The sequence below is a fragment of the Myiozetetes cayanensis genome, unplaced genomic scaffold (assembly GCF_022539395.1).
Source record: "Myiozetetes cayanensis isolate MyiCay16 unplaced genomic scaffold, myiCay2020 scf3, whole genome shotgun sequence".
NCBI classification, from domain to species: domain Eukaryota; kingdom Metazoa; phylum Chordata; class Aves; order Passeriformes; family Tyrannidae; genus Myiozetetes; species Myiozetetes cayanensis.
Window position 1 is genome coordinate 5343883 of NW_026087521.1, and position 25929 is coordinate 5369811.

Genomic DNA, 25929 nt, shown 5'->3' on the forward strand with positions numbered 1-25929 from the left:
AACCCAATCTTAATCAGCTGCAATTTTGTTTTTACATCTAAATTAGAATAGCTTGGATTGAATGGGAAGTGAAAAGAAATGTCTGATGAAAGCATTTCTATTAAGCAATAACTCTCTTGCTTTAGTTTCATCATATGTCTCCAGTCTGATATTCTTCATTTTACTTAAATATTACCAGGACTATAGTGCATTTTACATCAGCATTCTGCTTGCAAAGTTAAATAAATAGTTCATGAACCCTATTGGGAAGTCTCCCGAAAGACCTTGCTCTTTAAAACATGTAAGTACAATTATGACTCAGATTGGCGATGGAGAATGGAAACTTTCAGTTCTCTTGTTGTCTTGAATCCACCTTGATTTGGGAACAACCAAAAATATTCCTTCCTTATGACTGTTCGGGGGCCTGTGTGAAAAGAGTCAGTGGTATCAGTTACTGCAAGTAAGCAGACACATGTTTGGCACATACCTCAGCAGAGACCAATATACCTCCCAGCCAAGCTGAGGGACGTTAGCAGGACAGCCCGCGATTTGTGGCTAAATTCCAATCTGTGACCCAACAAAGCCTCTCCCCACCAAGCCTGTTACTCCTGCACTTTCCACCGGTATTATATCAGTTAAAATGAAAATGGCTATATACAAGCTTCTGCTAGCATCTGTTCCCGTGTCTGTTGTCTGAAACAAAGCCTAATTATCACAGCCCCTTCCTTCATATTTTCTTTTGATTCACCCAATTGTCTACAGCCTTGATATCTAGAGCATAAATGCCAAGGCTGAAACGTGCATTCAATTAGATGACTCTTGACTGACCTACATAACAGTTCATTCATGAGATAATGTGACCTGGAGTCATGGAGATAGAAGCCAGTTGATTGAGCTGGGTTGGCTGTGTACACTGCAAACTCTCCAGTGATTGAGGAATCATCTAAAATTAGCCCTACACTGTACGTTGTTGAGAGCCTTTCAGATCCGTCTCTGTTTCGGTGATATTTCTTTTATGAGATGGGCGTATAATTTGTCACATTGTAATTCTTTAATGCTTAACTTTATTAGCATGAAGTACTTGGGTATCGAATAAAACGAGCAATTAAGTGATTTATGTTTAAGGTCTGCTCTCAGTTCAGGGTGTTAGTAGCCAGCCTCCCGTGAAGGGGCGAGAGCGTGCTCAGTATTTACCACTTCCTTCAGGGAGCGACAAAATGGTGCTTTTTGAAGATGAACCTCGTTGTGCATGTAAATCCCAACTGCCTATTACTGCGCCGCAAGTTAATATGTCTTTTTATATTAAAGGTTACTGTGTGTTTGTAGTGAACCACAGGATATTTTTCCCTAGCTTTTGCCTACTGCGCTTGTGAACTCGCAGCTTTCAGCTGTGGGGGGAAAAAAAAGAAGTTAACCAGAGAGCGAATGGTTTCAGTGCAGCGTTTAAGCGACAGTTTTTGTATTACTAAGCCACAAAGGAAGCTCAGATAAAGGTTGTAGGTCGGAAAGAAACCTTGAGGAGCATGCTCGTGAAGTGAGGCGCTTCAAGAGAGGCTGCAGCTGTCACTTGCAGATCTAAAGGGCTGTGAGGTATTTCAACCATTTTCTTACCCTATCTTGCCTAAAACATTAATTAACAGAGTAATGTGAAATTATCTGGTGTCCTCTAGGGCATAAGTTCCTCTATTTTTATTTTTTTCTCTCAGTAAGTGTGGTAGGAGCAGTCTGTGCTCTGTCACGTCCAGTTCCTCTCAGATGAAGCTGCTCCAGTGCTGACTGACGAGTGTTGTGAGGAGGACAGGGGGACATTTTGTACAGGGAGGCTTTGTGCTCTTCAAAACCCATTTAGGGCACAGCACGATGGTTCTCGAGGCTTTCTCTATTAGTAGGTGCATCTTCTGGTTTTACATATGCATTCAAAAAGCAGGTTGCTTTGCTGCCTCCTTCTCTGTCTCTCTTCCGTGTACTGGTTCAGTCGTTCACTCTGTGCTGACACAGTTTATGATCCTCTCTAGGAGTGGGTGAAGATTAATCAAAAAGCCCAGGAACTGGCTGTCAGCTGTCCAGCAGGAGGGTTCCTGGGAGTCTTTTTGTGAGTTTCTAAAGTTTTTTTTGGAGTTTTTTTTTTACTTTATGTTGTATAAGAAATAATAAGGAAGTGACAACCTGCACAACAGTAAAAAGGCATTTAATTTATTCTTTCACTTTGTATGTTTTGCCTTGCTCTCATATGTTCCATTATTTTTATGCTGCATATACATTGTTTGGCTTTGAGAGAAGAAAATGTTAGCCATGCTGGAGAGGGGAGCAGGAGAGAAACTTTTATGTTTTCCAGGAGTTTTTGTGATTCAGACAGATCGCTTGGGCTCCAAGCTGAGGCTGAAATTGCACAGGGCCCAATTAGTGCCTGTTACCTTTGCTGTTTGCTCCTGATCGGTTGCAGAGACAGAGGTTTAATTAAGCAGAAAGGGGGATGTGGAGTTAATGTTCATTATAACTAAAATCGAAACAGCTGTTTACCTTGCCAGAGCCTTGTGTGGTAATGTCCATGAATCTCATCTCGAGGAGAGCTCGGAGGAGCCATCCCCTGTACACGCCTTTCCAGATATCGTGTGGTATCACTTTACGTACTAATTTTCGCAACATTTCCTAATCATATTAATTAACACATTAGGGTATAATTCTTATTGTCTACAGAAATTACTTCAATTAAAACTATTAACATATTACCATGATTGTTATATTATTGCAACTCGCTTTGTTGCTACTCAGCAACATCTCTAGCAAACCCAAATATTTGAAAGCAGCATAAAATTGTCATGGCTGTGCTTTTCCTCTCAACGGTCGGATCAGGTCTCACTGTAGACTTCCTGAATAAATTCAGTTCCTGTGCTGGGGTTTCCTCAGTGAAAAAAGATGTGAGAGGCCATGACTGTCCCACAAGCTGAGGCTAGAGAGAGTTTATCTTGATTAGGGTCTGCAGTGCCTAACAGGAGTGTGACCACAGGAAGCCACAGAAAGAGTAAATGCTATAGTGGAGCAAAAGACAGTAATGGATAGAAACTGGCCGTATTCATGCTAAAAAAATTTGTAGGGTGTTTTTATTTCATTTTTTGTTTATTTATTTTTGTCTTTTCTTGGTCAGAGCTGGGAGTTTCTGGCCTTGCTTGGAGGAGGAATGAAGGCAATAGACTAGCTTTAGTATTGAACATTGTTAGATTCAAAATCATCTTACAGGCAAGTGAAACATGCCCCTTGTGTAAAAGGCAAAAAATTGTAGTTGAAATATTAATGGTCTCCTCAAAGATTATTGTTATTAGTCCACATCTACTTAGTAAGAGAAAAGAGAGAGTACTATTATAGAGGAGGAAAGCTTCAATAATACATTTGAAATATACACTTATTTCTGAGTATCTACCCCTTTCCAAGGTGTTTTGCTCATCCTTACTCCATGAGCTTTTAATTTTTGGAGCTGGGGAGTGGTTAGGGCAAATGGTCAGATGCCAAGGGCTTCATTTGGAGGGGTACCTTCATAAGGGGTGTTTCTTCTTCCTCTTAGCCCATGAGGAGCATGATGCTGATGTCAACAACTTCGTCATCCTCATTCTGGGTTGTGCTTCTGGCTATTTTGGTGGGGGTTTTTTATGTTTTCTAACTTTTACTTTTACACCTTGCCCTTTCTTCCTTAGATGGCAACACCACATTACCCAAGAATTCAATATGTATGCAATGTCTTACGTGTTTTGGATACTTCTTCTTTCTTACCCTGAAGCCGCAGGTTTGTGTTTCTTTAGCCAGCTTTAGGTGAATTTTTGTAGCCCTGAGGTCTTGAATGTAAGTCTGTGCCCTGTCTGATACCAGCTCATGCCTCCACTGCTTTGCTTTGTATCATGTGTTGCCTCCTCCGAGTTCTCTGCTCTGATACCACGTCTGTGTTCCGCTGCACTCTTTTATTATCTTGGGATCATAAATATTTCATCCTGTGCATAGTAACTACTTGTTACTACTGTCTGTATTAAAATTGCGCTTTAACCACATCATTATGCAAAGATAAGCAAAAGTAAAATATATTAGGCAATAGCCACCTGGTCATTAAGAAAATTGCTGCTGCAGCTAAAGCAGCTAAAGTGAAGCTCCAGGCTGGGCAATACAAGTGTAGGCAAGCCTGACATGCCCTGAGGATGTGCAGGCTCAGCACAAAGTCTGTGCCCCATTACTGGACTACAGGACTTGAATGTGGTGAATGAGATCATTATTTGGGTTTACTCATATTGGCTGGGTGGCACAGGATGTCCTTTCTGGGTTTATAGTGACACCTTAAACTGTTGAAATAGAAAGGGAATACTTTGCCTTTATAGAGCAGATGCATATTGGTGTAGTATTAGCAGACAAGTTGAACAGAAAACAAGAAATTTGATCTAACTGAGGTAGATAATTGCTGTCATTACTCTAAGCCATATGTATTCTATTCATCTTCATGATATTGCTGTGTAAAAGCTGTTATCCTCCTTTACAGATAGGTAGTATTTATCTACAGTTTGCCCTAGGACGCCTCTACAGTCAATGGAAAGACATTTCCACCTCCATTTTAGTCCACCTGAAGTCTGAATTGCCCTCTAAAATGATTATTTCTCTTTATGGACTAAACAGGAAATCCTGCACACATAAATTTAATAAATCTGAGCCAAAGAGATTAGAGATTTGTCTGTAGCAGATGAGTTTCAGACTCTGTGCTTCCACAGCTGTTACTAGTAACTAGCTTAGCTTAAATTTATTTTATGTATGGACTGTATAGGTGACTGCCACAGTTTAGTTTGTACTGTTGTTATACACCAAATGAAATGTGTCCACATGGCTGAGTGTGGAATTCAATTTTCATATTTCAGATGAGCAGATAATGCCCTAATCAGTTCTCGTCTATCTAATGCAGTCAGTGGCACTACTCAATTCTTTTCAGTTTGGCTACTGCTCCAAACTGTTAAACCATCTGCTGATAGCAGCTGAAAAGATGACAATATAATAAATTACCAGAAAAAGTTAAGATGCCTAACATCTGCTCTCCACCATACTTGAGCATCTTCCCTGAATTGATGTTCTGTCATGTCTTGACACAGTAAGGGAAGATCCCTGCTCTGAAGCTGTTGCAAATTCAAATCATTTGCAGCTGGACCTACATTCCAGGCATCCATCCTAGGCCTAAATAAGGAATAGCAGTAGAGAAGGGAGAAGACAAAGGCAGGAGAACAAATAGTTTCTCAAAATAACCTTAGGAAGTTCCTGGCCCAGGTAAAAGTCCATACCTACTCATTCTTCATTTTGATTAATGCAGAAATGCCTAATGATGGCAAGCAGAACTTTGAAAGACGGGAATAGAAACTGCTACCTCTTCAGAGCCACATGACTGCCCTGGAATTATGTTCTGCATAATGTTTTAATCAAATAACAGTTTGCTTAGTAGTATGGACCATGTTGATTAGTGGGAACAGAATGCAAACATATTCTAGATAAGATTATGTAGCTCTGAAGGTGCTGGTAGGCAGACACTGTTGAGAAAATATACACATAATATTTACTTAAAACGTTCCTGGAGCCTCCTTTGGTGTTATTAGTCTGTCATGAAAATCTGCAAACACACACTTATCAAAACTCACTGCAAAACATTAGGCAGTTAGTGAAGTCAAATATAGAGGGTGGATGCCATAGCAGAGCACAGTTAATGGTTGAGCTGTGACTTAACTTACACCCAAGTGCAAACATAATTAAATTAGAAGAAGTCCTGAACCAAATGTTGGAGGTGTAGCCTACTTGGAATGCAAAGATGAACCTATATCCCATCCTACTGAAGTAGAACTGTAGGAGACAGAAGTCCAGAGCTGAATCCAAGTTAAAAAGTGTAAAAGAAAACAGTAGATGCCACAATATTCTACTCATTATTGTGGTACAGACTTGCACAGAATTACGTGGTCTAAGAGAACAGACCTCTGGAATGCAGAGCTCATGGAACTTGGTGTGGCACTAACATGGGTGATTCTCCTTATATTAACTAAATGCAAGTTGTTTTCTAGTTTCCTTTTTGCAGTTTGTTCAAGACTAAAAATATCCTCTTAAGACATGATTTCTCTAAGCATAATAGTTGATTTCTTCTCTGTTCCTAATTTTTCTCATGTACATGGTCCTAGCAGCTGCTTGTGCAATGAACAGGTGAAGGAGGAGCACTCAACACACATCCCTCCATAGCAGATCTCCTCTGATTTTAAGCCAGCTCAGTGAAATTGGACTGGATCTAAATTCACCTTAAGCAGAAGGATGATCCTTGTAAATAAATATGAAATAATATAATGTAGTTATAATTAATAAAAGAATACAAACAAAATAATAGTGTAAATACCTAAATACAGCAGTAGCCTTCACTATATAGTAAAGCAACTGGATTTGATCCTGGTGAGTATATTCCACACTGTATTCCTGTGAGTCCTGTTCTGCCACAGATCTGTCATCCATCCATCCATGAAAATCTGTTCCTGCAGGTCTAGATTAGAAAATGCTCCCCCCTGTTCCTTCCTTGTAACAGCATTGTTCATCATTCACTCCTCTGCTTCTCCTTACCTCTTTGTCTGTCCTAATTAGACCTTGGGGTTGCTGGTTTGTGTTCCATAGGACCAGCAAGTTTTTCCTGATCTAAACCTAGTATAAGCAAGTTATAGTTTAGCTTATGTGATTTGGCAAGCATGGGCTATGACGTGGTGACAGTGAAATAATGAGCCAGCAGGTTAGCAGCAGGAGCAGAGAGCATCACTGTGATGGCTAATCTGAGATTCTTGCCATCAATGCACCTGGACGTCTGTCTAGGAACAGACACTCAGGCTTATGTCATACTGCACCAGCCTGGAGAGATCCTGAGGGCTTGCTCAGATGAGCTGGTGTGGTTTGTATGGACCAGTGCTGTTTGGAAAAGGTGAGAGAGTACAAGTCTGTGTGCATGTGTGTGTCCTTGACTGGCATGGTTAACCTAAAGCAGAATTAAACCTGTAGCTGTCACTGTCTCATCCCAGCATGGTGACCAGCTGTGCCTGACTGATATAACAGGCTGTTTTCCCTTTTAAAGGTATTATTTATAGCGTTATCTTTCAGGGGAAGGTGTGAGACTGGTGTGTTTGGCTGGATAGCAATGCCAGTATGTTCGTCTTCTGCAGGGTAGAGGTGATGTTTCTAATCAAGCTGGGGCTGAATGGACTTTGCAAGAGGAGCAAGGTGAGATTTCTAAACAACTTAAAGGATTTGGTTCGGAACAGGCATTAATCAGTCATTAAAAAGCAATTGCAAATACCATCACTTTCTGTCCATCTCTAGTGTTTCTCAAGCATGTCCCTGAAAGCTCGACACCATTCTGCAGGTTTAGCAGTAATTTGAATGCAACAAATCATACCTGCAAAGCACAGATGTTGAGAGCTGAAAAATCTGAAGGTGCCGTATGTTTCCTGTAATTGAAAGCAGGTGCCCTGAAGGAAGCAGAGATTCTGTTTCAGTTTATGAAGTATCTAGTTGGCAGAGCAGGCAAAAAAATACCTGCTAAAACTTAATTCACTAGGACTGGATAAAACAGATTAAAAGTGCTGTTTTACGATAGCTCTCAGGGGCTCAAACAAGGGATGGAGGTCCTGTTGTATCGGGCACCATGGACAAAAGGAATTCAGTGACAGAGTTTGGTTTAGTGAATAACTGGAACTGCATGTATTTAAAGGTTGGGATGAAAGGGAAGACCATGATACATAGACCTGTTGGAGCGAGTCCAGAGGAGGCCACCGAGATGATTAGAAGAATGGAACACCTTTCCTATGAGGAAAGGCTGGGAGAGTTGGGGTTGTTTCTTCCTGGAGAAGAGATGCCTCTGGGGAGACCTTATAGCACTTTCCAGTACCTAAAGGAGTCCTGGAGAGAGCTGGAGAGGAACTTTTGACAAGGGCATGTAGTGATAAGACAAAGGGAAATGTCTTGAAGCTGAAAGAGGACAGGTTTAGATTAGATATTTGGAAGAAATTCTTTCCCGTGAAGTTAGTGAGGCACTGGAACAGGTTGCCCAGGGAACTTGTAGGTGCTCCATTCCTGGAAATGTTCAAGGACAGATTGGATGGGGCTTGAAGCAACCTGGTCTATTGGATATTATGGTCCCTGCCCATGTCAAGGGGGTTGGAACCAGGTGATCTTTAAGGTCCCTTCCAAACCAAACCATTCTGTGATTCTAGTATATGACAACTCTGCCTTGTGCAGCTCTGAAACCAGTCCCAGCATCTCCAGCACTTTGGGTCTATTCCACTGTGCATTGAAGTGGAAGCTGCATCCCAGTTCTGCATTTCCCAGTGGTCCCACTTGTATCCTTGCCTCAGTGAACGCTCCGTGTGGTAGGCTGCCAATCTCTCTTTTTCCTTGGTTATTGTACATAAACAATCCAACCCTAAAAATGAATTAAAGCTATGAAAATGTATGCTTTTGAGGGTGACTTTCTGGGAAACCGCCTGTACAGTGAAGCCTGCTGGATAATGAACAGGAGAGAAGCACCCAGTGTGTTCCACCTGTGGCTCCACCTGCAGACTTCACAAGGCTTTAGCGAGGGCTTTTTCATGTGTCTGTGCCTCAATTTCCTTACAGACAGTAGTAAAAGCTCCAAGGGTCCTCTGAGAATTATTCAGTCGATGTTTGCAGGGTTTTTTTGCCTGGTTTGTGGTACTTATGGTACATTTTAGAGCCAAATGTTATTACTCCATGAGATTTAGCAGAATTGTATTCAAGCTGAACATAGCCTGTGCACCCACAGACAGAAAAACAAAATAACAGCAAAGCACCCCAAATCATCAAAATTTACTGATGCTTCCAGCCAGCTTTGTAATGCTGCAGTTTGAGCAAGCCAGGATTATATCCCCTTCTGTTCTGTGTTTTGGTGGCTACAGCAAGCATAGGAAGACGAAACAACTTTGATCAAAACATTTTTCAACTCTTTCTCGAATGAAACAGATAGTGCCTGGCACAGCATCGTTGTACAGTTATTTCATCTCCCTCAGAATACCTTTCTTAAGTTCTGAAAGTGCTGACTGACCTGTGTGCACCAGGCTCAAAGCTCTTGCTCCAAATCTTGGACTGCCATTTAATGACTCTGCAGCACTTTCACTATATTCTTCCTCTTTGTATTGTCCACATTTTTTTTCCCCTAATTCAGTACTAGGCAGACATTTCCTAGGACTTTTTCTTCTTTAGTCTATCAAACCACCTGAAAGAGAGAAAAAAATGTCCTTTGTTCACTTTGTGACAGAGAACATAGATTTTGCTGAGAAAATAGTGAATTATGTTTACCACCTTTTTCTAATAGACAAGAATAGGTAGGAAAACTTGTGGGGGAAAAAATGGAAGAAAAGGCCTGATCTTCAATATATATTAGTCAGTTTTTCATTCTTTTTGACAATCTTATTTAACTGAATTAATATTGGATCTTAATTCCAGCCAAAATTTTAGAAACTAGGAATTTAATGACTGTCCCCATCATTTCTCTCTGTATAGCTCTCTATACATGAAAGGTCAATGTCACTCAGACCTTACCATTTGGCATGAAGATGAATATAGAAGCTAAAGAGGATTTAAAAAATACATGATCTGGCATTTGAAACTGAAGTCTGGAAGTTGAGTCCTGCTTTTATTCCTTTATCTGCTGGTGACTTAGCACTTCATCTCTGATGGGGTGTGTTTACAGATTTAATAGTCTTTTTGTCCTACTGTACAGCAGTGGAGAAAGTCCTGCAGGGGCTAAGTCAGATTTTTAGGTAGGTTGAAGAAGTGTCTGGTTGATGCTACCACTCTCTCTAGAGACATTTCTGTGCAGCAAGTATGTAAAATGGGGTTAATACTCTCTGCACCTCACAGAACCTGAAAGAGAAGTCCATTTACCTAAAAATCTTTGTCGGGGATGTCTGGTCCCCTTGTTTCTTATTATTGACTGTAGAAGGGAGGGAAAGTGTCTGGGTTACTAATGTGATGTTTACCGAGGCTTCTGTAGCTCAGTGAAATCCATCTGAGCGTTAGTGCCTTAATTTTCCCATCTGTGAAACATAGGTTATGTCTCACAGTGGAATCATGATCCTTACTGCTTCTGTGTTCAGAATGCCTGGAGAAAGAAGGCAAAGTTAAAAGACAAGGTGGTATTCTGATCAGTGTGGTGTTTGCTCTAAAAACTGCAATATACAGCCTGAAAGTATAGCACAGGTGCAGACATACACAGAATGAAAAATCATGTTTCTTTCTGCAGCAGTGCTTTTAGGTGGTATTGTTGGGTATCTCAGGAAAGCAGTTGAATACTTCCAGCCAAGTCCTGGAAATATCCATTTTAATGTACACAGCAAAGGTGGAGGGACCTTTGTTTATGATTTGAATATCTGCAAACAGTTGGGGCTCTGTGCACAGTTCCTCTGCATCTGCTGACTTGCTGTTGTCTTTAGCAGGTCACTTTTAATAATTGTATTAACTTTCCAATTGAAAAATACATATGTATTAAATATGGATTTATTAGGCATCATTGAAGAGTCAGCAGACAGCTGAGTTTGATGTAAGCTACACTGAGCTTTCTCCTCTGTTTTCAGATACAGAGAAATCGAGTATCTACTTTCTTAGGATGCCTAGGTTATCAGGTACTATGAAATATCCACCGCTCATTCCTACGTTTGGTATGTCATATGCTGAGAACAAACATCTCAATCCCTAATTGCTGCAAATCACTATTTGTAGCAAAGTGGGACAGGTTTTTTGAATTAAATCTCAGATGATCTGGTGATCTTTGGCCTCAGCAAGAAAGTTGCTCTTCAGTAGTAGGTGACGTGTAATTTATCAAAACAAAAATCTTTGATACTTTCTATCCTGTCACATAAGACTGAGCTGCTGCAGAGGTCCATGAGATAAGGTTATGCTGTCCCTGGAATTCACTTGCTTCTTGTTCTGTGATATTTCCCTTTCATCCCTTCGTGATATGGTGGCTTTCTGTTGTCATTTTCTTAAGGTGTTGCTCCTGCTGCTCGTAGTAGTAGTAGGATCATGTGATAGCTGAGGTTTGAAGGTCCCTCAGGAGATCTCTAGTCCAACCTCCTGCTCAGAGCTGGGTCAGCTGTGAAATCAGACCATGATTCTCAGGGTTTGATACAGCTGTGTCTTGACAGCCTCCCAAGATGGAGGCTGCACAGTGTTTCTGGGCTGCCTATTCCAGTGGTTGACTGTCCTCATGGGGAAAATATTTTTTCCTTCTATCCAGCGAGACACCCTTCTTTTAATTTGTATATGTTACTTGTTGTCTTCCCACTGTTGTGCAAGGGACCTGGTTTTGTTCAGCCTCGAGAGGAGAGAGCTTCAGAGGAACCTTCGTGTACTTATGGGAGGATATTGAGAAGACAGGGACAAGCTCTTATATTGGTAGATATTCCTGCACCACTTTATCAGTGAAGGTTGGTCTGGAGTTTTTCACATTTTGAGAAGTCTTTGGAAGAAGTGGTCTTGTTTCTGCCAACTGGCCTCGTGTGTGAATTTAAGGGATTCTGTCCCCCCTTCTGGCCTCTGACTTACGGAGTCCATTCTGCATTGCATGACATCTTGCCCATCTCATTGACTGAAGCTGCCTTAGTCCTTTGGGCATCCACAATCCATTGGCAGCCTGCTAATAGATGCAGTGAGACTTGTTCTGCTCCAGGTTTTCTAAACAGATATAACAGGTTTCCCCTCAGTTGCTAACACTGCACGCACAAAACCAGGAATTGTTGTCTCCATTTTTGCATATGTCTGAATTTTCTCTGCAAGAGCTGTCTCATGTTAACTTATTGCCTGAAGTTATACAAATTACTGCTACAAATGGTTAACACTTAAGGAAATGGGGAAATTGTTGTTCAGACGGTACCTATCAGTCTGGGTAGCAAGTACACAAAAACTTGTTTTATTGCAAGGCAGAGTAGCACCCAAAGGCAAAGAATTTCATCGGTGTTCTTGAGCTATTTAATAACATGTTTTTTCTTTGTTTGTTTTTTTAAATCTGCCAATAAATACACATCTATTTGAGCTAACTTTAAAAAAAATCATTTGGGACTATGCTGTTATTTCCTTGTTGTGTATCTCTAGGTTTTTGCAAATTTTTTTTGTAATCTTAAAAGAGAAATGAAAGCACATTACTGGTCAGGGCTGACTCTCTAATTTGTATTTCTAAATCTTACATCCTGTTCCCCCAGCATGGCTAATTACTTAGGTACCAACTCCAGACCTAAATGAAACAAACATTTGCTGTTTTCTGCTTCTGATCTGAATTAAAACTAATACTTGTAGATATTTAATGAAAATAATATCCTTTCCAGTCCTTTCAAAGGACTTGCTACATTTATGATTTTTAGATGTTTCTACAGCTAATGCTACTTGTGCTGCATCCAAAGCACACCTGCAGATTTCACCAAAAACCCCAACCAACCAAACAACAACAACAACAAACACTCTTCACCAAAAGAGTTCATATTCTGAATCTGGAGGGTTGTGAAAGTAAGGAGTGGGGAGTAGAGAAAGAGGAGGATTTGAGGTTTTATGGCAAATTATTTTCCATGAGGCATACAGAGGGCTTCTGTTCCTGGAGCACTGTGTAGTAGCTAGACTGATGCATTTTAACTTAAGATATGACTTAAAAAAGAGGATTAAATCTTTTTTTACAGCTATTTAAATTTCAGCACTATCTGGGTAAAAGCATGTGAACAGCTTTACAGGACCAAAATGAATGTTGACCCAGCCTAGTAGCCTGATTCCACAGAAGCCCATAGAAAATGTGTAAGTGAAAATAAACAAAATAATGGTGAAAGTGCTCAAGGATTTTATTCTTTTTTTTCCCATAGCCTCTCCCAGATGTTTTCAGACTGTTACATGGTGACCCAAATCTGAAGTTGCATTTACACATTTGTTTTAAATAGTTTTTACTAACTTTCTTTTCCACCAGGGAAAAATTTGGTGGGTCCTTTTAGGTCTTTATACACTGGGCTATTTTGAGAGAGAAGACCTAGATATATTTTCATGATATCACTGTTTGCTGCTACATTATTATATCCCCTGTACACTAATAGTGCTGAGTTATTAGCATCATCCCACACATTCTGTGTTGGTGCCAGCAGGGTGAATCAGAAAAACATCTGCCTGGGAGGTAAAAATGTGTTTTTATGTATGACTAAGTAAACATGAAAGCTCTACACCTTCTGATTTGAACTCACACCAGGAGAGCACAGGAGAGACCTGTGAATGTCTGCAGTTGGGAAGTGGCCCTTGTGCAAATCCCATGCGAGGAGGCTGGAAGGGATAAGGTGTCTGTCCACATCAGTGTTAATGAAGAAGAAAATTGACAGAGCAACTGCTTCCTCCAAGAGTAAAGCTACGGATGTTGTGACACTGGGATACACATGCTGTTATTCCCTTAGCATTCAGGAGCTACTTTGCCACTAATTTAGGTCTGTGTTGCATTGCTTGAACTTAAATTCAGTGCAGGGAATATTTAAGGTGACATTGATCCTTCCCCTTTATTTTTTTTCCAATGCCTTTTTTTTTAGTATATTTTAATTTTTTCTATTCAGGATGAATGGGGTATGTTAAGCATGGCAACTTCTGATGGGTATGCAGCTCGATGGCATTGATGGGGAGATAGAGCATAGGAGAAAGGCTGGTTAAAATAAAGGAGGAGCAATTCCTGAATATTTTTACGTTCAGAGAAGTGCATCTGCTTGAATTTCCAAGAACACACTGAGCTTTTAGTAAATATCTTAATAGGCTCAGGGGTCAGAGTGATCCTCCTGTTGGTACTATGAAGTTTTCTGGCATCTGACACCTCCATGGAAAAGCAGGAATGTCAGCAGGTGAAAAGCAGCATTAGCATCTTGACAGATGCGAGTTATAACAGCATTTTTAGACAGGCTAGGAAGTAAAACAGAGCTCATGTGTTTCTTAAGAAAGTTTGGGTTTTTTTGCCACAAATACTTGAGTTTGAAAAGTACTGTCTTGAAAGATACCCATGATAAAATCAGGTCTTCCAGAGTTGGCTGCACAGCCTTTCATGAACAGCCCAGGGCTCTGTCACTCAGTTCTACCCAAAGCTTGCATTATTAAGAGCAAGATGGAAACAGAATTCTCTTTCCTCTTTAACCCCATCCCACTTTATCTTTTTATGCATTTAAAAGTATTGCACTGTGTACCATAATAGGAAGTTCATCAGAAGCCTGGCAGATAGGAAATCCTCTACCCAGTGAGGATGCTGTACTAACAGCAGAGCTGTAAGTATTTAGCAACATCACAGTAGCCTTGTTCCACATTTGCAATTAATACACGTCTGTGTTTGCATTTGTTATAGGACTCTTGACAGCACCAACATAACAAGAAAAACGAACAACCTGAGTAATAAATCTCTGGAGGCATTCAGCAAGTGCCATAGGGCTCATTAATCTTGATTATTCCCCATAATAGATAACTTCACAAATCATCTATTCTCCCCAATCATGCACATAAGGATAATGTATATGTAATAGCCTCCCGTACTGTAAAACCCCAAATAGAATTTCATTTTTTAAATATAAGTCCTGACAAATGCAAGACAAATATTTATAGAAAAGGAATGGGTATGAATAAAAATTAACTGGACTGAAACAAGTGGGACAGAGACTGTTGTGAGGAGAAGGTGACATCTTTTTTGGGGGTTGTTGGTGTTGGTTTGTGGAGGGTTTTTCCCTTTAATTTATAATGTCTCTATTTGAATCAAGGAATTAATTTATTTATAGCCTGAAGTAGATGGGGTTTTCTTCCTGAGAGTTTTGGCCAGGGAGATAAAGCAGTCAGCAGCTGCAGGCTTCTTTAAGGAATGTAGGCAGGGGAAAATAGGAGCAGCTAAGAAATACCCTGAACTCCAAACATTTTAATATTTATAATTTATACTACTGATTGCTTCTTTTGCTCTTCCCAGAGCCATCCTTTGAAAAGTGCGAGAGTTGCCAAAGAAAACCATAGCTTTGATTTGACGTGGCGTTCACGTGCTCAGCAGCTTTTCTCAGCTACAACTGAAATATGCCAGCATAAAAGATCTGTGAAAAACATATTTAGACTATATGTGATGCTTTCAGTAAGAATAGCAGAGGTGCTCTAATACCCATAGTTGCAGGCCGTGCTTCAGCTCAGAAATACCATGATTACCTTAAAGCTCATTGTTCAAACAACAGGAAATATAGGATTTTTATTAACTTTTAAAAAATACACAAGATAGTCTGGTTTAAATGCCATCAGTATTAAAAAAGGATAAGCATGTGTAGTGAGGAGGAAAATAAAAGAATTTTTTTTTTTCCTACAGAAGTGGACCAGTACCTTTTATATTTTTTGATTGTGGTGACCTTAACCCGATTCTTAAGAGTAAGTCCTGCTGATTGAAGTTCCAGAAGTGTAAAGCTGTATTCACAGCTGATCCTTCCTCTTACACAGTATAAAGCATGAGATTTGATTGCCCTCTCATCTCTGCCCACACACCCATTTTGCCACCTTTCTTCTCCCTCCCTCCATGTGTCCAAACGCTCTCAAAACCCCAGGATTTTGTTCTGTGACCCGGGGCACCAAAATAGCAGTTTTGTGTGAGTGGATAGGATTTTACAGAGTAACAACTGAACAGCTTTAGGGCGGGTTTCCTCTTGTTCGCTGTCCCTCCTCCAACCTTTGTATCAAGTACTCAGGATTCATTTCCTTAAAATTTAATAGAAAAGAGAACACATGCATCATTTTTGAGAGCTGAAGAAGGAACAGCCTGAGATCTGGATCTATTTCAAGATCTGCTGTGCACAGTATTTGAGCAGTTCTGTTTCTTTAATTGTTTTGCATGTGAATGCATAATACCTACCTATAAAGTACCAGTCTTTGAATAGCCTACACCGCGTGTTGTGTCTCTGTTCCTAAATACATACACGTTAATCATATACACAGGCAAAATGCCTTCTGGCAAAGAGGTGAAGAATGGGTCTTGCCTCCAAAAAGTTTTAATAAGAGGAGGACTACTTTGTTTAGACCTTTATTTCTTCAGACATCTGCAAAGGATTTTCTATGACAGTGTCAAACAGTAGTGCATTTTGGCCTGATTTTTTTCTTTTATATCAGCACAGTCTAGTTGTTTGAAATACAGTTTCAAATCAGGATAAATGGGTTGTATTCTTAACTGTCTGAGAAAAATTCAAATAACTCCCTTAATCTCTCTCGGCTTCAGTTTCTCCCTGTATAAAACTAAACTTATAACGCTTCACCATCTTTGTAAAACGCTCCACAGTCTTCTGATGAAAGGAATTATTTTAAGTTCAAAGTGTTACTCTTAATGAAAGAATAAACTTGCTTATTCTTGAAGAAATACCTTATATAAACATCAAAGAACTGTTTGTACCAAGTGTTTAATCTGCCATAGGTTGCTCCTGTGCCTCAATTAGAAATATTTTCTCATTCATTTCTCCATGAAGAGGAATGTGTTTGGTGATCTGGATGTCATGTGATAGAATTCTATCAATGTCGGTATGTGGGGTAAGCTAAGTTGCAGCATTTGACATTGGCCATAATTTCCTGTTCTGTACACAAATTAGCTTAGCAATGGATGCAAAGTGATATGGAGTCACTTGTAATCGTTCTCCCTCCACTGCCCTGCCTGGTGGATTTCTCCAAAGAGCCAGGAGTCAGTGCTAGAGAGCAGCTGGAGCTTTGCAGTTCAGAATGTAATCTAATGGGTTACTGGCTGATTTTCATGCTTGGACCCATCTTTACATAATGCCACTTGCAATCACCTCCACAAGTGGGAGCAACCTGGTCTTTTGTTGAGGGAGATTATCAAAATATAGGGATTGTTTCTTTAGGAGTTAATATAAAAGGCCGCTTATTCAAATAAGAATTGACACTAGTTGACCACTACCAAAAAGAGGTGAAACAAGTGGAAAACGTGGTATGTTCTTAAATGGGTTAACATGCATTTTAGTATTTATCCTATTTGTTGAACTTCTCTACTTCTGTCCAGTCTCAGTTCAACCCCATGAACTCGATTGCTTCTCTGGCTCTTCTGTCTTTGGTAAGTTGCAGAATGGCAACAGCCTGTCTGCTTTCTGTGTGTTTACTCAGTGCAGCAGGTTGCAGGTTAATGCCCCTTTTCAAGGAAGTGCTTTTTTAGGAGGCAGTTGAAAGAAGAGGTGGAAGATGGGTCATGAAGAGCTTCTCTGCACTGAGAAGTTAACGTACAGTGGCTGGAGGTTAGCTTACAAGGCACCACATTCCCTTACCTGCACATGTCCATGAGGTTCTGTGACTGCCTCTGAGCAAAGAGTCTTCTCTCTGGTGAAAGTGGATTGAGCCCCTTTCCCTGTAGACGTGCTGCAAGTGTGGATGCTTCTTTTGGAAGTGTGGAAGAGAATACTGACATGCAGGAAGGTCAGTACAGTAGAATAGAAGGTGGACTTGATGTACCTTGTCCCTTGCCTGGGTTGAAAAGGAATAAACACCAAGAGTAACTGGTAACCATGGAAAACATAGATCCTGAAGGACCAAATTTTTGTTGTTTGAACAGTCTGATTCTGATACTGTTGGCTATTTGCATCTTGAAAAGCCTTTTTTTGTTATGCTGATTTGCTGATACAAAAGGGGATACTGACTCTTCTGGTTTAAACTAGCATTACTGGGCTTAAACTGGCAAAGAATAGAGTTCAGCAAGGCCAGGATATGAATATTACAGGACATCTTTGCATCTCTTTAACTGATGATGGAAAGAGAGAGGACAATGCTGTATTAAGGCATTTTGAGTTCAAGTACCCAAATAATTACAAGGAATAACTGGTCTCCTCCCTCCAAGCCTTGCTAAAGGTTGATACAGGAGGGATTATTTCCATCTTCCAAGATAATATCTAGTATTGTGAGGAGGCAGCATTTTATAGCCCTTCGAGTGGTATCTCCTTTTACCTGAAGAATCATCTCCATAATCACTTTGTCAGTACTGCCATGCTTCATTCAGTGGGATCAGGTGACCAAAACCCTGTTCCCAGTGTAAACAGAAAAAACACATTAGCTGGTTATTTTAAGTTGTTTGGAAACTTGACAAGTGAAAACAGCTCTAAATACATCCAGATTCAAAAAACGTTACCCTGAGTATCTGAAACAGAAGTTGTAGTTGTGACAGACTCCCAGTGCTCACATCTCTGGAGCTGAAAAGAGGAGAAACACGTGTTTAAACTCAGATGTCCAATTTAGAAATATATTTATACAGGCTTCAGTCTCTAGACAAGGACCTGTGTTATGGAAAAGAAGTTTATGTAATGCTGTTTCCATTATAAGTAGAGACTAATTTTCTCAAAAAGTCTCTTAATACTGAGTGAACAAGTAAGTTTAGTACTACAAACATTCTCAGTGCTTCATTGCATTGGCTTTACAATATCATTTGCACGTCAAATTGTATTTCGTCTTATGATTTAGTAATGCCAGAAGTATAGATCTAATTCTCTGTCTCATGATACCCTTAAAGATGGAAGATTGCTTTCCGTGGAGTGTAAAACTCAATTTGTAGTCATGTGTATAAAACATGACTTTATGGCAGATTAGCTTGCTGTAGATTTAGTTCTCTCTGACAGTGAACTGAAAAATATTAGCATTTCACTGAACACAATATTAATGGCAAGAAGAGAGTATTATTGTAACATAGAAAGTAGAATGGGATTTTTGAAAGTAGAACCAATAAGCAGAAGAAAATGTATTTGGAGGTTTTCAAGGAGTTTGGGTAGAGTTGTTTTAACTTTTTTCCTTTTCCTCGACTTTTTTTTCCCCTCTCTTTGTGACTCATTTTGAGAAACAAAAGTATGTTTACAGTTGTCAGACTGACTTCCAAATGATTTTAAACAACACAGCAGTTATGATAATGGATCATATATGTTTCAAGTGACTGTAGTAAATTTGAATTTTTAGATATTTTTAAAGGCTCCTTTTGCAAATGTCTTGCTTGGCAGTCAGATGTGGTGTTTGCTTTTTGTGGTGGAAGAGAGGGTAGAAGCAGAAGATTAGAGTGATCATTTCTGTGCAGTTCATGATCTGTAAGGCTGTGATGGTGCTGTAACCTGGTGATGATGGCACCAGTTTGTTGAAGAAGGTGAACATCATGTCCTGGGTGTGACTGGCTGTCCCTTGGAGTGCTGAGTACTAAGAAATGGGTCCAAGCCAAATAATGTGCCTCTAAAACCATCACAGCTATGTGTTGCACTGAGGGTTTTAATAAAAGGATGGAAGAAGAAGGAAAAGGAAACCAAACAGACGCTATAATTAAATGGCAATCAAGAGGAGAACGTTTTATGGAGAGTGCTTCGTACTATTTTGTATCCTGAACTTGAATTTTTGCAGCCTATCTTATATGTATCTACCAAAGTGATCCAACATGTTTATACAGTCTGCTTTTATAATGTGGCTGATAATAATGAAATTCTTTATGCCTAACTCAAAGCTAATATATTCAAGATACAAATGATACAGGAGGGCAGAAAAAGCATTGCAACAATTTAGCTGCAGTTGTAGAAAGGTTCCCCATGCTTCTGTTTTAACTGAATACTTTTATTTATTAATTGTATTCATTTTAATTCCACAGAAAGTCAAATAACGATGTGTGAAAACAGCATAATTAAGCTTTGATAATTATGCAAAAGTAATAACTGAATTTGATCTGCTTTTAATCTTTCAAGCTATTAATTGTATCTATCCCTTATTCCTACAGTTATCTCTTTTCTTATTCACTTCTCTTTGATTAACAGGCAGTAGAGGTCTACCTGCTTTCTTGGGTCAGACACAAGCTCTGGTTGCTTTTAAAATACCTTTCAGTGTGATTACTGTTCCTTTGTTTCTATTGAGGAAAGCATTTAAGATTTCAAATTAATTGCTAAATTATCCCATTCTTTACAGAATATTTTCCACATATTTCAAAGATTGAAAATTAAGAGTGTGCATGTTCTTATTTTCACTGATTTTGTTTGATTTTTAGCTACACCTTATATAGTGTGGGATTCAGTCCTAGTCCTACAAATATACACGGGATTAGTTTTTCTCATCAGAACTGGTTTTGGTTTTGGTGCTTTTGCTTTTTGCAATCTCTGAAGGAGCTGATTTGCAACACACAGTATATAGAACAGGGTGCACTTGATGCAGGACAAAGCCTGGTGTACAGTCAGAGCTGGGTGTTAGCAGTGGAAGGGGAAACTGGTTGCAGCCCCCTGATTTTGACTGGTTTGTAACTGGTCTGTAATGGCTGAGTTCTCACACAGAGACCAGGCTGCCGTGTGGGGGGGCCTCGGGTGAAACAGAGTGAGTTGCTCTAAGTTGGAGGAGAAGACTTGTTTTACAAGTTTGTTTTACAAGCTATCACAATAGGTATTTCTAATCCATAGGTCGTGTTCTTTAATCTCGTGGTGGTCTCCTTGTCTTTGGTGGTAGTGCTGGAGGTTAAGTGGATTTACACTTGGGGTTACAGTCTATCTAGCCTGAGAATTTGGTCCTAAAACTTTGTCTCTAAAACAGCTGCTTCTTTACCAAACAGTAACAGGTTTTGCTTACCATTGAAACAAGGCAGAAGTTAGAGGGGACAGAGGGACCTGTCTAGTGTGACTTTCCTTCCTCTGTCTATGGCCCCTGTCCCAGGCCGTGCTGGGGAGCACACACAGCTTTCCCCCCAGAAAAATCTCATAAATGAAAGAAACTCATTGTACAGTTGTGTTTGATTTGTGCAGAGCTGAGCATGGTGCCCCACACAACCATCACTCAGGTTTGCAATGCTCATCTGTGCATCATGTACCTGTGGTCGCTGTCTGGCTCCGTGACCCAAAGGGAGCTGATGTCATCACAGCCTTCAAAAACAGCCTGCTTGACTGCATCTGTCCTGGATAGGGTTTGTCATCTCCTTTCTCGTGCCCGATAGAGCTTCTTCCTTTGCAGCACTGTCTTTTGTGGCAACGACAAAAATGCATTTCAAGAAAAAACGTAGCCGAAAAGATATGTGTGCTATAAAAATACCAAGGATTTCTTAGCCTTGAGGGGACCATAGTGATGCTGGTTGTTAACCCTCTCAAGAAAAGCATTTAGTGAAATGTCAACATTTATTTTAAGCTGAACAGGCCAGGACAAGTACTGAGGGTTTCCTGTGGTTCATCTGGCTTACTGACATGTGCTCAAACTGTAACAGCCAAGCCCACCAGAGGGCTGTAAATAGGCAGATAGTCTTCATAAATATATCTTACTCCATTGTGGTAGCAATATCTGCGTGTCTCAGATTCCAGAAAATCATCTCTCACTAAATATACTTCTCTGTGTTTCATAGTTTACCCAAAGATACACAGAAAAGATGTCTTCACGTTATGGGCTGTGGTAGAGGAAAGCAGTATCTATGTCTGTCCACCCAGAGCAAGGAAACCACCCTTACTCACACACTCCTATTAATAACAGCTTAGATGTTGTTACTATGTGGTGCAAGCTAGACGTTGTCACTGCTTAGCACAACAGAAGTGTTTATTTTGCATGCAAGGATCAATTTTTCACATCATGAGTATTTAGAAATACGTGTATGTGTGCATTTTTGAAGGGCCCTCAACATACCTGAGACAAGCACCTTTTGTCCTCCTAATAGTTAATGAAATTTTGGCATTTCTTTAAAGCCCTTACAGATCCCTTGAGGCTTTAAAGGTTATTTGTAGAAGTTTCAAGAGGCATTCCAAATATTAAAAAAAAAAAAAGGAAAAAAAAAAGACACGAGCTTTAAATAGTTAATGAATGCACATCATTTACCTAAACAGTGTTTTTATAGATCTTTGCAAATATGACATTAATTAGGGAAAGTAACTAAAGCTGAAGTGCCACAGAATGTTAATCCTCAGCATCAGTAATTAGCTGTGGAGGAGAATTTTTAAAAATGTTTCCAGTTTATATCATTTTGTTTTGGAAGAAACACAAATATGTGGGCTGAATTATTAAGAAAACAAACGCACCTGAAATAAAAACCCTTCCTGCTCCTCTCTCCCCATGCCCAAACAGATGTGCTGTGTGTCCTGTGCACCAGGTGAAGGGAATGTCTGTCAGTCCAGCCAGCAGAGGGATAACACTGCATCCTTATATTTCCAAGTGGCCCTGAGACCAGGCAGTGCAGACAGCTGCTCAGCAATTAATTTGATTGTGGTTTTAACCAATAGTAAAGGCATCTCTTTGACTCCCTCCCTCCTGCATGCCCTGATAATTGTTTTGTTTATCTGCACAATTTGACTCGCCACAGCGGGCAGTGGAAGGGCCGTCTGCATTGTTTGTCTTCTTAAATTGTTAAATGAAATGACTCAGAAGATTCAGGAAATTAATTTTTGTAGTCCAGATATATGGTGAAAAAAGAAGGCTTTGAAGTGGTGATGTCAGTGTAGCCACTCTGAAATTCATGAATCAGCCGTCGCAAGATTTTCAGAGGCTTAAAAAACTGAGAATTTTTTTAAATAGTTGCATCCTTTTTAGTTGCCTATTGATCTGAACCTTAACAATTCATGTCACTCCAAGCTTTATTCAACGGCTGTTTTATATGAAAATGAAAGCCAAGATACCCATATCAATAGGACTTCAGGAATCAGAGCTTTTAAAATAAAGCATAGCATTATTATTAGACTCATATTAAAATTGTGGTAATAGCTAGTGTTACCTATTCTTTTCTCTCTCTCTTTTATTTTTTTTTAGGATGATTAATTTAACAGCTACTGTTGAAATAGCCATAAACAATTTAATAAACCCAGTAAAACTTCAGATGCTTCTTTATTATGCATTTAAATAGGATTCTCAGCCTCTTGAGTCCTACTCTACACTCTTGAATGCTGCTAAGCAGTGCCATTAAAACAGCAATACTAGGAGACCATTCTCATTTATGGCCATTGTAAAATAGGGGCAAGACACTGGTTTGGATTCAATTTGAGAGAGGTATACTTCTACAATAAATGCTAAAGAAAATAAAGAATTAAAGTGTGTTCTCTGAGGATATCAAATGGTTCACTTTACCCTCTTGGTATATGTTAGTACTGTCTCTGACTTTCCTGTGTTAAGCTTGAACGTGGGTTAGCAAATGTTAAAAAGGGATCTTCCTAGAAGACAGTCAGAATTGTGGCTAAAGAATAGTTATGTCTTACTGAAATATATTTTTTCTGTAGTTTGATTTCTTTAAGATTTAGTGTCTTTCATTAGTTAAGGATGTCTAAGAGGAAAAATATATTTTTATTTTATGCTTATGAAAAAAGGCTATGAAACTATTTGAAAATAGACTTTCAAGGTATTTGATAAAAATTTATACCTTGTCTAAGCTCTCGAAATTCAGGCCTTTAAGCCATTCCATTAGTTGAAACATGTTATGCAAGTTCTTACATATCTTACCCTCATTTTTGTGGTACATATTTGTAGGTAATAACTTAAGCTGAGTGACAGCCATGTGAAATGTGAAGCTGTGGTTTTCTCCCTAGGTGCAAATAGGTGAAGTGTCTTGTGGGCTAAATTGGTAAGGAGTCTTTTTTGGGGGAGTGTGGGCAGGGATTACTGATGAAGAGTGCAAGTGGGCACTACAGCTCACTGCTGTAGTCAGCTATGATTCCTGTCCCCTGCAGTGTTGCTTTACATTTTTCAGAGGGGTTCTGCTTCAGTGATGCAGCTGGAAAACAGAGTTTGTGGTCAGAGAGTGCAACAGAACCACTGACTTTCTGTTTCTGATTGAGAAAGTCAGGAGTTGCTGAGTAGGTCTTTATCCATTTGGTTGAGAAAGTAGATTTTCAGAGATGGCTGAAGAACAGCACCTGTATCTCTGATAGATCCTTCTTTTTTTCCTAGAAATTTGTTGTTCTGCACAGTGACAAGTTGATTAAGAACACATTTTTAGAGAGGAAATAGAACTACCTATGGTAGATGGAGAAGAGAAAAATGTTAAGCTCTTGCATGAATATCCTTATACCAGTGGTTGTGCTCCAGTAATTAAATTCTGACAAACAGATGAACAAACAATCTCCAGGGGTAATGAGGCTCAGTCAATGAACCACAAGTGTTAGAAGTACTAACAATAAGAGAAAATACAATTGAAACCCCTGCATATGTGTTACTCAAAAAGCAAGTTAAGAGCTAATTAAAGGGATTTCTGTTTTCCTCTCCATGCATTGCATGTAGAAATAGATTTACAGAGTATATTCTCCACATTACAGCATTACAGGATTCTTAGATATAAGCATGAGAGTGGGTTTTAAACTCATTTATTTTAAAAAGGAAATTTAATAAATTCAGTGCCCCACTTGACCAAAAGTTATCACTAGTATTATGTGCTTCTTTTTAACAAATTTGAAAAACCTGTAACCAGAGAAGTGAAATCCTTCAAATTCAACGTGTTCACCCTTTGCTTAGGGCACATGAAATGCCGACTCACGAAAATGTGGTTGTAGAAATTGAATAGGTTCCTTCCAACCTGCTTGGTGATACTTACATTTCGGCCTGTGAAATATGCTATCTCTTTCTGCTCTTCAGGAAAAATGATAACATATGCCATCACCTTAACTGTGCTATAAAGTAACTCAAATTGGACATGTCTGTAAAAAAGTGCTCTGTGTCATGTGATATAAATATCTACATTTTTTTAATGTCTTTTTTCTTATCACCCATGACAGAGGCCTGTCTTGCCACTGTCAGAATTGATTTTTTTTTTCCCTTTGAAGCATTGTTTCTTAGTTCTTCAAAATATTTTTCCCAGCAAAAAAAGATTGGCAAAACGACCATTTCATGTGACAAGTACAGATGGGGAGTTGACAGTAAATACAATATCAACTTTGCCTTTTGCTGCAGCTGTTGGTCCGAGAGAGTTAATCCCATCAATGACAGTCACATTACTTTTATTGATATTTTGTAATCTGTCTTTCCTTTCTCTCCCTGGTTCACTGCAATCTGCTCTTGGTTAGTGATCTGCCACATGCTACTGATATCTAATTGCTGCATGTCTTACATTTAAAATTGTGCTTTTGGGGATCATGTGAAACATCTTGAGGAACAGTGTCAACTGGTTTGATATGAATGATTTTTTTCCCCTCTCTCCCTCGGTGCATCCCATATTTAAACTGTATTCATCAGGGTGCTCTTTGGTTGCTGTAAATGGTGAATATCCAGCATGGTTGATCCTTTCAGCAGTTCAGAGCAGTGGACATTTTGCAGAGATTTGGTAATGCATCCACAGACTCATAGAAATTGAGGTGATTTGGAGTGGACCAACTGAGGGTGTAGCACCAGGCCCATGGTAAACCTCTATCATCAGCAAGGAATCTGCTCCCCAGTAATGAAACCTATAGCTATAATGTGTATTTTTAATTTTTTAAATTATTTCTCTTTATGGCAGAGTCAACCATAACAAGTCCCAAGGTGCTGAGCACGGTGGGAGAAAGTCCTAATGACTCAAAAAAGCCACAGCTGAACTGAAGCTGATATGCAAAATATTGAGTGTAGTTGTAACACTGTAGTCCATAAAAAGATTGGCATCTGGGGTTTGGTTTCATACTTGTTCTGTGTCTGTAAACAGGAAGAGTTACTTGAAAGCAAAGGTGGGGGGCTGAGTGAAGGTTAATCTGTGTGTGCAGTGGCACGTAGGACTTGTACAGCACAACTGAGGTAAAGAAAGGGTTTGGTCTTTTTTTTTTTTTTCCTTTTTTTTTTTTTTTTTTTTTTTTTTTTTTTAAATCTACCCCTGTGCCAAAATAAAATGCCTGTTTTGTTGGGTGGAACGCAGAAAAGTTTCTGTCAGTCCTCTTGAAGGTGCAGTCACACTGTGCTTAAAACCACAGGAGCTTTTGTGTATTCCTCTTGGCTGAGGTGGCACTGTCTTTGGCAGAGACGATGGGCTGAGGGACAGTAAGA

At 39.5% G+C, this 25929-nt stretch overlaps 1 protein-coding gene across 12 annotated transcripts in view; it reads left to right on the top strand.

Moving 5' to 3' along the window:
* Nucleotides 1–25929, top strand: part of CELF2 (CUGBP Elav-like family member 2) — a 556709-nt gene that overhangs the window by 353723 nt on the left and 177057 nt on the right. Inside the window, exon 2 of one of the 12 annotated variants that reach the window (XM_050324877.1) lies at nucleotides 1995–2071. The exons of the other annotated variants lie outside the window; for them this stretch is intronic. The gene's annotated coding sequence lies outside the window, so the exon portion shown is untranslated. The remainder of the gene's footprint in view (nucleotides 1–1994; nucleotides 2072–25929) is intronic. 12 annotated transcript variants of the gene reach the window in all.